A 10676-nucleotide genomic window follows, 5' to 3' on the forward strand; every position below is an offset into this window, starting at 1 on the left:
TCCTCACCACTTTTCAGTTTCTCTTTGCTGTTGTGTATGTGTGCGTGTTAAAAAAAAAAAAAACATATTGTTCTGTGGCTGTTGTTTGTAGCAGAGAAGTTATCCCAGTCCATGTTCCTGGTAGAAGACATTCCTGGCCACTTACTGTTTAAATGTTTCTTTGATGACAGTGATTGTGAATATTTTCTATAAAAGGTAAGGTTGATCAGTGCTGTTTTTAGTGTCCCAAACATAAGCTCTTGTGATATAGTACTTGATAATTATTTTTCTGCAGCTTTGTGTCTTCCATCTGGTATAGCTACATGTGATCTAGCACAACAGTGTTACTCTTCCAAGGCATCCCAACTAGAGGTAACATCCCAGTGATCCCCATAACCCTGCTTGCCCTTGGTGGACATCAGGAGTCCCCTGCCACAGCAGAGAGAACTACGAGCTTTTCTCCCCTGTCATTACTGCTTAAGCAGAGTGTCCTTTGCCAGCACGTGGCTGAGTCTTCCCCTTGGGATGATCTTCAGTTACTTACCATGGTTCTTCAGGGACCTAATGGCAGAGGTGATGGGGTCAGGTTGGGACAACGGTCTGCTTCTTGCAGGTGAGGAAACAAAAAACCATCACGGTTTTCAGCTTTCATATAAAATGCAAAGGAAGCACAAATAAAGCTTACATTTTCTTATCTGATTTATTCAGTCTTTTGTCAGTTCTGTCTCCAGTCTTACAAGGAAATAATATGGCTTAACAAGCTTAAGAAGAGCATTGTTTATGTAGACCACCGAACACCATTCCATGCAAAAGCTAAGGCTCAGGACTTGTCTAGCAGGATCATATCCTATTATCTGATATGATGTTGGATCAGGAGACGGGTAACATTAGTCAGGGCCGTGACATTAACTAAGATATGAGAGAACCATAACTGGGCTTAAATTCTGTGGGGGATATGTAGGCCAAAACCTGTGGAAATACTAGTCCCATTGGTTAGCTCAAGAGTTGGGGTGGTGATAGACTAAGCTAGGTGTGACCAAGAAGCCTGCCATCACTCATGGGTAAAGGAACCAACAAGTCTGGACTGGTCAAGGCAGCAGCACCCAAATGTGCATCCTGAATAGGGTGTGGGGTGGGCTGGGCTGCAGCATTCACCAGCGCATACAAGGCCAAATGGAAGGCCAGACTATGCCCAACACTGGCCTAATACCCAATGGCATATATGAGAACTGGGTCCGAGAGTGGGTCAAGTGGAGGAACTTGGGAAACTCCCCTAGGATCATAGCTTCTGCTGGTGAACACAGTCCAGTTCTGGGGTCAGACAAGCTGGGCAAATTAGCTCCAATGGCTGTCTAATGTGTGGGTTGGTAATGGAACAGGATATACCAGGTAGGACTGAGCAAACCTTAGCCCACAAGCAAAATTAGAAATCAGGATGGAGCGCAGGTCATGCTGAGCTAGGCTCTTGCACCTACTGGTCTGCATGAGCCAGGGAGACTAGGCCACAGCATCTAAGTCAGGGACCGGATGGGTGAGGGGCTGTGCCAAGCTGAGTCAGAGTAACCACTGACATGCGCATAATCTGTGGCTGTGAACAGGCCTGGTTGGGGAGCTAAGGGGACATCCTAGCTGGGTTGAGGCTCCCACCAAGAAGCCCGTGGGATGGAATAGGGGCTGCATTTTGATCAGGATATGGTTGTAGTCACCTTTGGTACAAATGTGGACTGGGACTGGACACACTAAGCCGGGCTAGACTCCAACACCATGTGGTGCTCTGGAGGACCAGGGTAGATGTGGGATGAACTAGGGTAGGTCTCAGCCCTTACTGAGCCAAGTGTGAGCTGTGTTTGGGTATGGACGAGCCATGGCTGGGCTGAAACATCCAAGAGTAAGATTCAGATTGGGTTGAAGGTCAGTCAGGAAAGGCCACTGTTCCTGCTAGGACAGGAGGTGAACTGAGTAGGGTTGGCTCATGGACCCGCTGGTATGTGCAAATTCTGGCATTGGGAGAGGTTCTGATGGAGGAGCCTGGGCAACTCCTCTGGCAGGACACAGACCCGGCAAGTAAGTGCAAGAAGCATGATAGGAAACAGCCCAGAATAGGCCATGGAAAGTTTCCCACTGGCATACATTTGGCATGGATCAGGGGCAGGCCAGGCTGAATCAGTTCACGTGATACACTTGCAAATCCGAGCACTAGAAAAGGATGTGGATTGAGCCAGGTTCGATCGTGACAAAAACCAGTGCACATTACGGAATGCCAAGGTGAGGTGACCTGTTCTGTATTGGATGTGGCCGCAGCACCCAACCAGCACACTTGAGAACCAGGAGGGAGGGGGCAGAGCCAGCAGTGGGAGTGTGGAGGACTCCCATGCTGGACAGCTACTCCCATTGGAGAGCATGAGTTCGGATGGTGGCAGACCAGACCAGGCAGGGCTACAACCCCTGTGGGCCTCATGTGCTCTAGTTCAGGGAAAAGCCAGGTTGGGCTGACTTTTGCTGACTAGTGCAAGCATAAAATAGAGTGGATGAGGGTTGGCTTTTGGGCTTTGCCGCAGCAACAGCTGGCAGAAGCTGGCATTGGGGGCTAATTCTGTCAAGTTAAACTGCAGAACCATCTGGAGAGTGCATTATCTGGGAGTGGCCTAGAAGGGAAATAGTGGGCTCCTCCCTCTTGGGTCACCACTCCCACTGGAGGGCACAAAAACCAGGACAGGACTGGGGTGGCTAGACAGAAGGGCACCCAACAGCATATGTGTGGGTTGGATAGTGGAGCTGGTTGGGTTGAACTAGGCTTCAGTGTCCATTGACATGTATGAGAGCTGAATGGGATGTGGGACAGACTGGACTTGTCTGCTGCACATACTGGCAAGCATGGGAACCAGGGCAGAGGGGCAGGACTGGTGGGGGTTATTGTGGGTTGCTCTTACTAGGCTGCAGCTCCCACTGGTTTCTGTGAGGGCTGGGTATGTGCTGGGCAGAATCAGACTGGACTGCAACACCCATTGGTGTTTGAATCAATCACTCGTTATTTTCATGTCACTGACAAGGAACTAAGAAAGATTGTCCAATTTGTTCAAACTCAAATAGTCCGTACACTATATAGTTAAGAGTCACATATACATCCAGGCAAGAATGTTGTGACACTGTAGGCTAGGTCACCACCTGAGTCACAACATTCTTTATTGGTGTGCCAGTTATTATCCCAGTGAATCTGTTCACTTTTAGTATGATTTTCAGATAACTCACACTGAGGAATGCAACTTAAATACTTGAGTCCCTGGCACCCACACAGCAGTTCTGCCTTTTGATTTCACACCAGGCATTTGGGGAGTGACCTGGTGGGAGGCAGATCTCTGTCTCCCTGCTTTGTTTCTGTCTCCACCACTATCCATCATTCTGCTGTTCTAATACATTAATTTTGTTTTAAAAACCGTCAGATGCAGAAATCCAATTTCAGAATGTGTGTGCTAAGGAGGAATCTGAACCCCTTAGCCCTTCAAAAGGCTCTCATTCTGGCAGCTGAGTCCCCAGTTCCCAAGTGTGTATTTTTTTTTCTTTCCAGTTTCTGCTTTGATTAATATGCCTCTCTGTGAGCTCTCAAGGTAATCCCTGGACACAAGGAAGGAATCTACAAGAAGTCAGAATGTGTGTGTAGCAGAGAACCACCTTGTCTGTCAGGATGCCTGCCGCTCTGCTGTTGATTCATTCGCTCAATGTCCGCAACAGATAGGACTGAACCGCTTGGAAACCAGAAGTGAGGAGTTTCTTCAAGGACTCCTGCATGAATGCAGTAGCCAAAGGCCTTGGACCATCCTCTGCTTTTGTCTCAGACCTTGAGCAGGATGCTGCTGGAAAGGAAATAGAGCATCCAGGAAATAGAGCATTCATATCTATGCTGAAGCTGCAGGCAGAAGCTTAACCTGACAAGCCACAACATCGACCCCTCAGAGGATGTTTCTAGATGTTTGTCAGAATACTTTAGCCAGTTTTCTGAGCTCACTATTTTTTAAATCTGTGATAATGTTTGTTTGTTGAATGTTCACTTTTGTTTTTGATAAATTTACTTTTTGATAACAATATTCTATTTAATGCAATCTCTATTAACTTATTATAGAATACAGTAATACAACAGTCTCTTCCAGTTGACATATCATATATGGCCTTTATTTTAAGTTTTTACATTTAATTTTGTTGCTGTACATGCTACTGAAGTTTTCCCTGAGCTCTTACATACCGATTAGGATCTTTGAAAATGCTTATCATTTTATTAAACTTCCTCATTCAATTTTCCCACGTGGGTGTGTGGAACTCAAGTGTTTGGGCTGTCACTCATTGTTTTTACATGTGCATTGATAAGGAGCTGGGTAGAAAGCATGGAAGCTGTCACTCAAACTGATTCTCCATTATGGGATGTCGGCATTGCAAGTGACAGCTTAGCTCTCTATGCCACATCGCCTACCCCCTAAGTAACCTTTGATATATTGTAATATTTTGATCAGACTGCAGTGAAGGAGGACAATTATTGTTATGCATGATAGTGAAATGGCAGGACATCCTCTGGCATTTTCCATCAATACTCCACAATCTATCAAGGTTAATGAAAATAAACAGAGTGAGGAATTGCCAAGATAGGGAAGGGTTTAAATCAGATGCCAATAAGCAGTGTGTGGCATTCTGGATGGGATCCTGCCAGAGCTTGAGAATTTTGGTTAAAAAACAAAACGGAACAAAAAGCTATGGTACTCAATTAAAAATACTGCTTCAATATTATCTCATTAATTGTGGCAAATGCATCACAAGTGCAAGATGTAAATAATGTGAGAAATTGACAATGGTATATGGATATAGGACATTCTCTAAAATTTCCTTCCTGACTCTGAAATCAATATTTTCATTTAAGCTCGATTTCCCATAATGAAATTTTTGCTGATTCCAGTTCCTATGAAGAATCTTCTTTGTACTCAAGTGGTCACAATTTGCATAATTACACTAGCAAAGAAAATTGTTAGAAATCCACAAATTGCATTGTTCCTTCCATAATGGGCAGACAGACTAGAGGTTAAGTAAGGTCTTGGCAAACACATAGGTTTTATTTATTTTTTTTCCTTTTTTTTTATTAAATTTATTCATTAATTACATTGTGTTGTAATTACATAGAATCTGGGATTCTCCCCCCCAACTTCCCCCCATGGTGGGTTCCTCCACCCCGCTGCATAACCATAGTTCAAGTTTAGTTGAAATTCCCTCCCTGCAAGAATTTGCCAAGCATAGAGTCCAACATCCCATAGTCCAGACAAGTCCATCTACTTATTGGGAAGACCCTCTCTGGTCTGAAGGCAGAGTCAGCAGAGTATCTTCCCAGTCAAATAAAAGCACTAATATACCATCTGCAACAATTAACATCATTATGGATTGAATTGACATGATATTGAGTAGTCAACATGCTAAAAATAAATGCGATTTCTTAACCACTTTCTGTGACCCCCCATTCACAGTTCAATTTTAGTTTATATACTACAAATGACATAATATCCATAACATAACATGATATGCTTAACATCATATCATATTAAATTAAGGCAAACATATGGTATCTAACCTTTTGGGATTGGTTCATTTCCCTTAGCATTATGGTTTCCAGTTTGGCCCATTTGGCCACAAAGAACTGCATTTTGTTTTTTTTAATAGCTGAGTAGTATTCCATGAAGTAGATGAACCATAGCTTTCTTATCCAATCCTCTGCTGATGGGCATTTTGGCTGTTTCCATGTTTTTGCAATTAATGATTGTGCTGCTATGAACATAGGAGTGCATGTTGGTTTCTCATAAAACAAGTGTTCTGGATATATTCCTAGGAGTGCTATAGCTGGGTCATACGGTATGTCGAGTTTGAGTTGTTTGAATATTCTCCATACTGATTGTCATAGAGGCTGTACCAATCTGCAGCCCCACCAGCAGTGGAGTAGGGTTCCTTTTTCCCCCCCGCAACCTCGCCAACAAGTGTTGTTGGTGCTTTTATTCATGTGGGCCAATCTTACTGGCGTTAGGTGGTATCTCATTGATGTTTTAATTTGAATTTCCCTTATTGCCAGGGAGCTTGAGCATTTTTTCATATGTTTATTTGCCTTTTGGGCTTGTTCCTTTGTGAAATGTCTGCCCATTTCCCGTGCCCATTTCTTGAGTGGCTTGTTTATTTTGGTGTTTTGGTTGTTTTGTAGCTCTTTGTATACTCTGGAGATTAGTCCTCTATCACCTATGTCGTGCGCGAAGATCTTCTCCCATTCTGTGGGTTGCTTTTTTACTTTATTGATCGTTTCCTTTGCTGTGCAGAAGCTTCTTAGTTTGATGAGGTCCCATTTGTTTATTTTGGTCTCAATTTCTACTGCTTTTGGAGTCTGTTTTAGGAAGTGAGGGCCTACCCCTAAGTGTTGCAGTATGTTTCCAACATTTTCTTCCAAAAGTTTGAAGGTTTCTGGATGCAGGTTTAGATCTGTTATCCATTTAGATTTGATCTTAGTATATGGTGAGAGATGTGGGTCTATCTTTTTGTTTCTACAGGCTATCAACCAGTTGTCCCAACAGCATTTATTGAACAGACCTTCCCATTTGCCTGGATTGTCGTTTGTCCTTTTATCAAAGATTATTTGACTGTATCTGTGTGGGTTCCTTTCTGGTGTTTCTATTCTGCTCCACTGATCTTCCTCTCTATCTTTGTGCCAGTACCAGGCTGTTTTGATAACCACTGCCCTGTAGTATGTCCAGAGGTCCGGGACTGTGATTCCCCCTGCTAACTTCCTGTTCTTCAGGATGGTTCTAGCTATTCGTGGTTTTTTGAAACACATAGGTTTTAAAGGTGAATAATTGTTCTAATAATGCCTTCTTGTTCAACATAATTAGCATCTTGCACTGCCATCTTCTCCTTTCTAAAACATGAGAGTAACAGTCATTTCACAATCATTGTGGTAAGAATTACACAAGATAACAACCATTATGGATAATTAACTCCATTCGTGAGAAGATTGGCAAATTGTTCAATGGGAAAAATATTGACCATGTACTAAATAGGAAAGTATATTGTGAGCTATGACAAACAAAAGGGCACAATCCATGTTCTCAAGTAATAATTAGTTGAAACAGTGAAATTGTTGGGGTCCATGCAATGGATGTGGGGGACACGAGGGTGTGAAGACATTGTTCCATTGTAGGCAGGGCCACAAGGAACTTCCTGCTGCGGCAGGGCCGGGCGGATATCTACAGCCACCTGGATGCAGCTCCACCTTTCTTTGCATGGATACCGGACCATCCTGCGGAAGAATTCTGGTTCATTCAGGCATTGTTCGCTACTGTGGAGTTGGCTTTTTACTCAATGTGAGCTTGGAGGTTAATGTCAATAATAATGTCTTGCAATAAGGGCCTTCTGTCATTCCTACTGTCTTGGCTATCCCCATTGACCTTATGCTAATCAAGGGACCTATATTTAGGGTTTCATTCTTTCCTTGATCTTTAGGTTCTCCTTTTCTTTGTGATACAAGATTAAGTTGTAGAATAAGAATTGTAGCAGGAACTTCTATTGTTTTTAGGTAAAGCAAATGGCAGAATTATCCTTAGAAACACCAACTTGACCATGACGTAAAAAGTCTGAGCCAGAGTTTGACTGGTTCTGTATAAATAAAGCGGACAGCTTTAATGCATTGTCCACTATGATCAAGGAATCCTGGTGGTCCGTCTCTTTATTTTTTTCTTTGAGCCTCATCCACGCACCCTTTGCGAGTTCCGAACTCTGCTGGAGCTGGTCTCTGGCAAGTGAATTACATGAGGTAACAACCATTATGGGCAATTAACTCCATTCGTGAGAAGATTGGCAAATTGTTCAATGGGGAAAATATTGACCATGTACTAAATAGGAAAGTATATTGTGAACTATGACAAATAAAAGGGCACAATCCATGTCCTCAAGTAATAATTAGTTGAAACAGTGAAATGATAATCTAGCAGGTGATTTAAAGATTATCTCAGCATAAAGGAAGAATAGTCTGTGGCAGAAGAAAACATTTTCTGAAGAGACTGCTAAACTGAACAAAAGTATTTATTAAACCGGAAGCAAAATTCTCTAGAGCCTGAACAAGATAATGCAACTCCTTATCATACATAAACTCGTGGCAGAATTCACAAACTGTCATAAGCTCATCAGGGAACAGCCATAGGTTCATCATGTTTACAACACAGTTGAAAATGGGTGAATGTTAGGTGACATTGGGGGGCTGTGTGGATGATGGCAGGATTGGCAGGTCGTGTTGAGATGCTAAATGCTTGTTGTGTAAGCCACCAAAAGATCATCACAGAAACTCTTGGGATCCAGGAGACAGGAGAAACATTTCATAGAAGTAAACTCAGAGATGCAAGAACTATAAAGACAGTTGCAAAGCGTTTTGGCTAAATCATTTCAAAAAAGAGCTTATTTTTCTGTACATAACTCAACCACTGTGTGCATGAGAGGAACATGCTATAAAAGCGTAGTGCTTAATGAGGTCACATTAAACATTTAAGTCTATCAGTTATTTGAAGTCAAAACACAGAAATGGAATGAGATAGAATATCATCTCAAATCAAATTTGTGAAATTCTGACCAGAGCCAGAGCCGGCAGCCCTTCGAGAACGTGGAGCAGCCACCTCTGCTCGCACTGCCGCAGGGCTACGGGCACTTTGCTTTCGGCATCTTTGACAACAGCTTTGAGATCCCCACCTTCCCTCCCGGGGCACAGGCGGACGACGGCAGGGACCCCGAGAGCCGGCGGGAGCGAGAACACCGTCCCGGCACCGCTATGGCGCCCGCCAGCCCCGCCCGCCTCACTGCTCGGCGGGCCACCGGCCGGCACGAAGGCATCCCCACGCTGGAAGGGATCATCCAGCAGCTGGTGAAAAGCATCATCACCCCGGCCACCATCCCCAGCCTGGGCCTGGGCCCCTGGGGCGTCCTGCACTCGAACCCAATGGACTACGCCTGGGGGGCCAATGGGCTGGATGCCATTATCACACAGCTCCTCAATCAGTTTGAGAGCACGCCCCCCGCCCCCGGCCGACAAGGAGAGGATCCAGGCCCTGCCCACCGTGCCCGTCACGCAGGAGCACGTAGGCTCCGGGCTCGAGTGCCCGAGTGCCCCGTGTGCAAGGACGACTATGTGCTGGGGGAGTGCGTGCGGCAGCTGCCCTGCAACCATCTCTTCCACGACGGCTGCATCGTGCCCTGGCTGTAGCAGCACGACAGCTGCCCCTTGTGCCGCAAAAGCCTCACAGGACAGAACACGGCCACGAACCCCCCCCGCCCCCGGGCCTGAGCGGGGTGGGCTTCTCCTCTTCGTCGTCCTCCTCCTCGTCCAGCTCGTCCAGCAATGAGCACGCCAGCGGCACCTCCTGAGCAGAAGCCACTGGGAGGGCCGGCTGCCAACCGGACTGCAGGCCGCCCGCCTGAGCGTCCAGGTCAGTGCCTTCCAAGCGGTGGATCGAGGCGTCCTAGCAGGCCTCCTCCATCCCAGCAAGCGCAACTGGAGCCCTGGAGAGCAGGATCGGGGCTCGGATGGGATTCACCTGCTGGGACTTGAGGGTTAACACAGGCCACCCCTGATCAGGGGCCCAGTGGGTGCTGGCTTGGGGCGGCCCCATGGGGGCACGGGAAGCTGACTCAGCCCTTCCGCCTGTACAGGCTGGGCTGGAGAGGTAGCCGAGGCCGCTCGAGGCCACCCCGGCCTCAAGCTGCCTTTGGGCTGCATACTCGCCCCACAGGGCTGCAAGCCCCCCAAGAACAAGACTGTCCCATCCAGGTTAAAGGTTGGCCCTGGCACCCGCTTCGGCTGTCTTTGAGTTTACAGTTTACAGTTACCTGAGTGAACGTTCAGACATTTAAAAGCCACATTGCAGTGTGCGGCTCTCCCACTTGCACCAGCCCAGGCCCAGAGCCCACAAGGCACAGTGAGGCAGGCCCAGCCACGAGCCCCTCTGCAGAGCTGAACACGCGGGGAGCTCTTTGGAGAGAAGGCTGAGCGGCAGAGGCAGCTTTTCCCTTGCCTCTTTCTCTAGGTGTCTGTCCCGTCAATAGAATGTTCCAGAGTCTCATGGATGTCCAATGCCCATTACAGTGCTATGTACGAAGCAATAACCCAGTGTATCTTGAATGAGTAAAAAATTCAAGAGCACAGAATAAAATCTGGCTCTCCTAAGGGAACTGCAATTTACAATTTAATAGGATTATCATGGTATCATCCATGATGGGAACCGGGAAATAGCAAGGGCTGGGGGGATGAGGGGAAGGGACTAGGAAAATGTGGGGGATGTAAGGGCCCAAAGGACCCAGTAAAGACAGCTTTGTGACGTGGGGTGGGGGGGTCCAGAGAGACTGCACGTTCCCTTTTTTGCACAGGAAGCATGACCCCAAAAGGCGCCAGCTCTATAACCCTGCTATTCCTTAAGCAGTGTTTTCTGGGTCCGTCAGCTATGGTCCAAGATCACTAGATCTGCCTCTAAAGCAATTCCACAAAGTCTGTAGCCTCCTGAGCTTTCCTTTCAGCTGCCAATTCTCTTCCCAAAAGTCAGTTTTGTGTGGGTATGCTTTTTCCTTCCAAGCAGGGAAAAAAAAAAAAATAAAGAAGAAGAGATGAGGATGGTTTCTTCTTGTGAAAATGGGGGAGTTGGTCTGCACCA

General features: G+C 46.0%; 1 pseudogene across 1 annotated transcript; it reads left to right on the forward strand.

Annotated features, from left to right (window-relative positions):
• The first annotated feature begins 8599 nt into the window (after nt 1-8599).
• Nucleotides 8600-9396, forward strand: LOC131480861 (E3 ubiquitin-protein ligase RNF126-like; annotated as a pseudogene). The gene has a single exon (XR_009245865.1). The product of XR_009245865.1 is annotated as an E3 ubiquitin-protein ligase RNF126-like (transcript).
• The last annotated feature ends 1280 nt before the right edge of the window (nt 9397-10676 follow it).

The sequence above is a fragment of the Ochotona princeps genome, chromosome 7 (genome assembly GCF_030435755.1).
Source record: "Ochotona princeps isolate mOchPri1 chromosome 7, mOchPri1.hap1, whole genome shotgun sequence".
NCBI lineage: Eukaryota > Metazoa > Chordata > Mammalia > Lagomorpha > Ochotonidae > Ochotona > Ochotona princeps.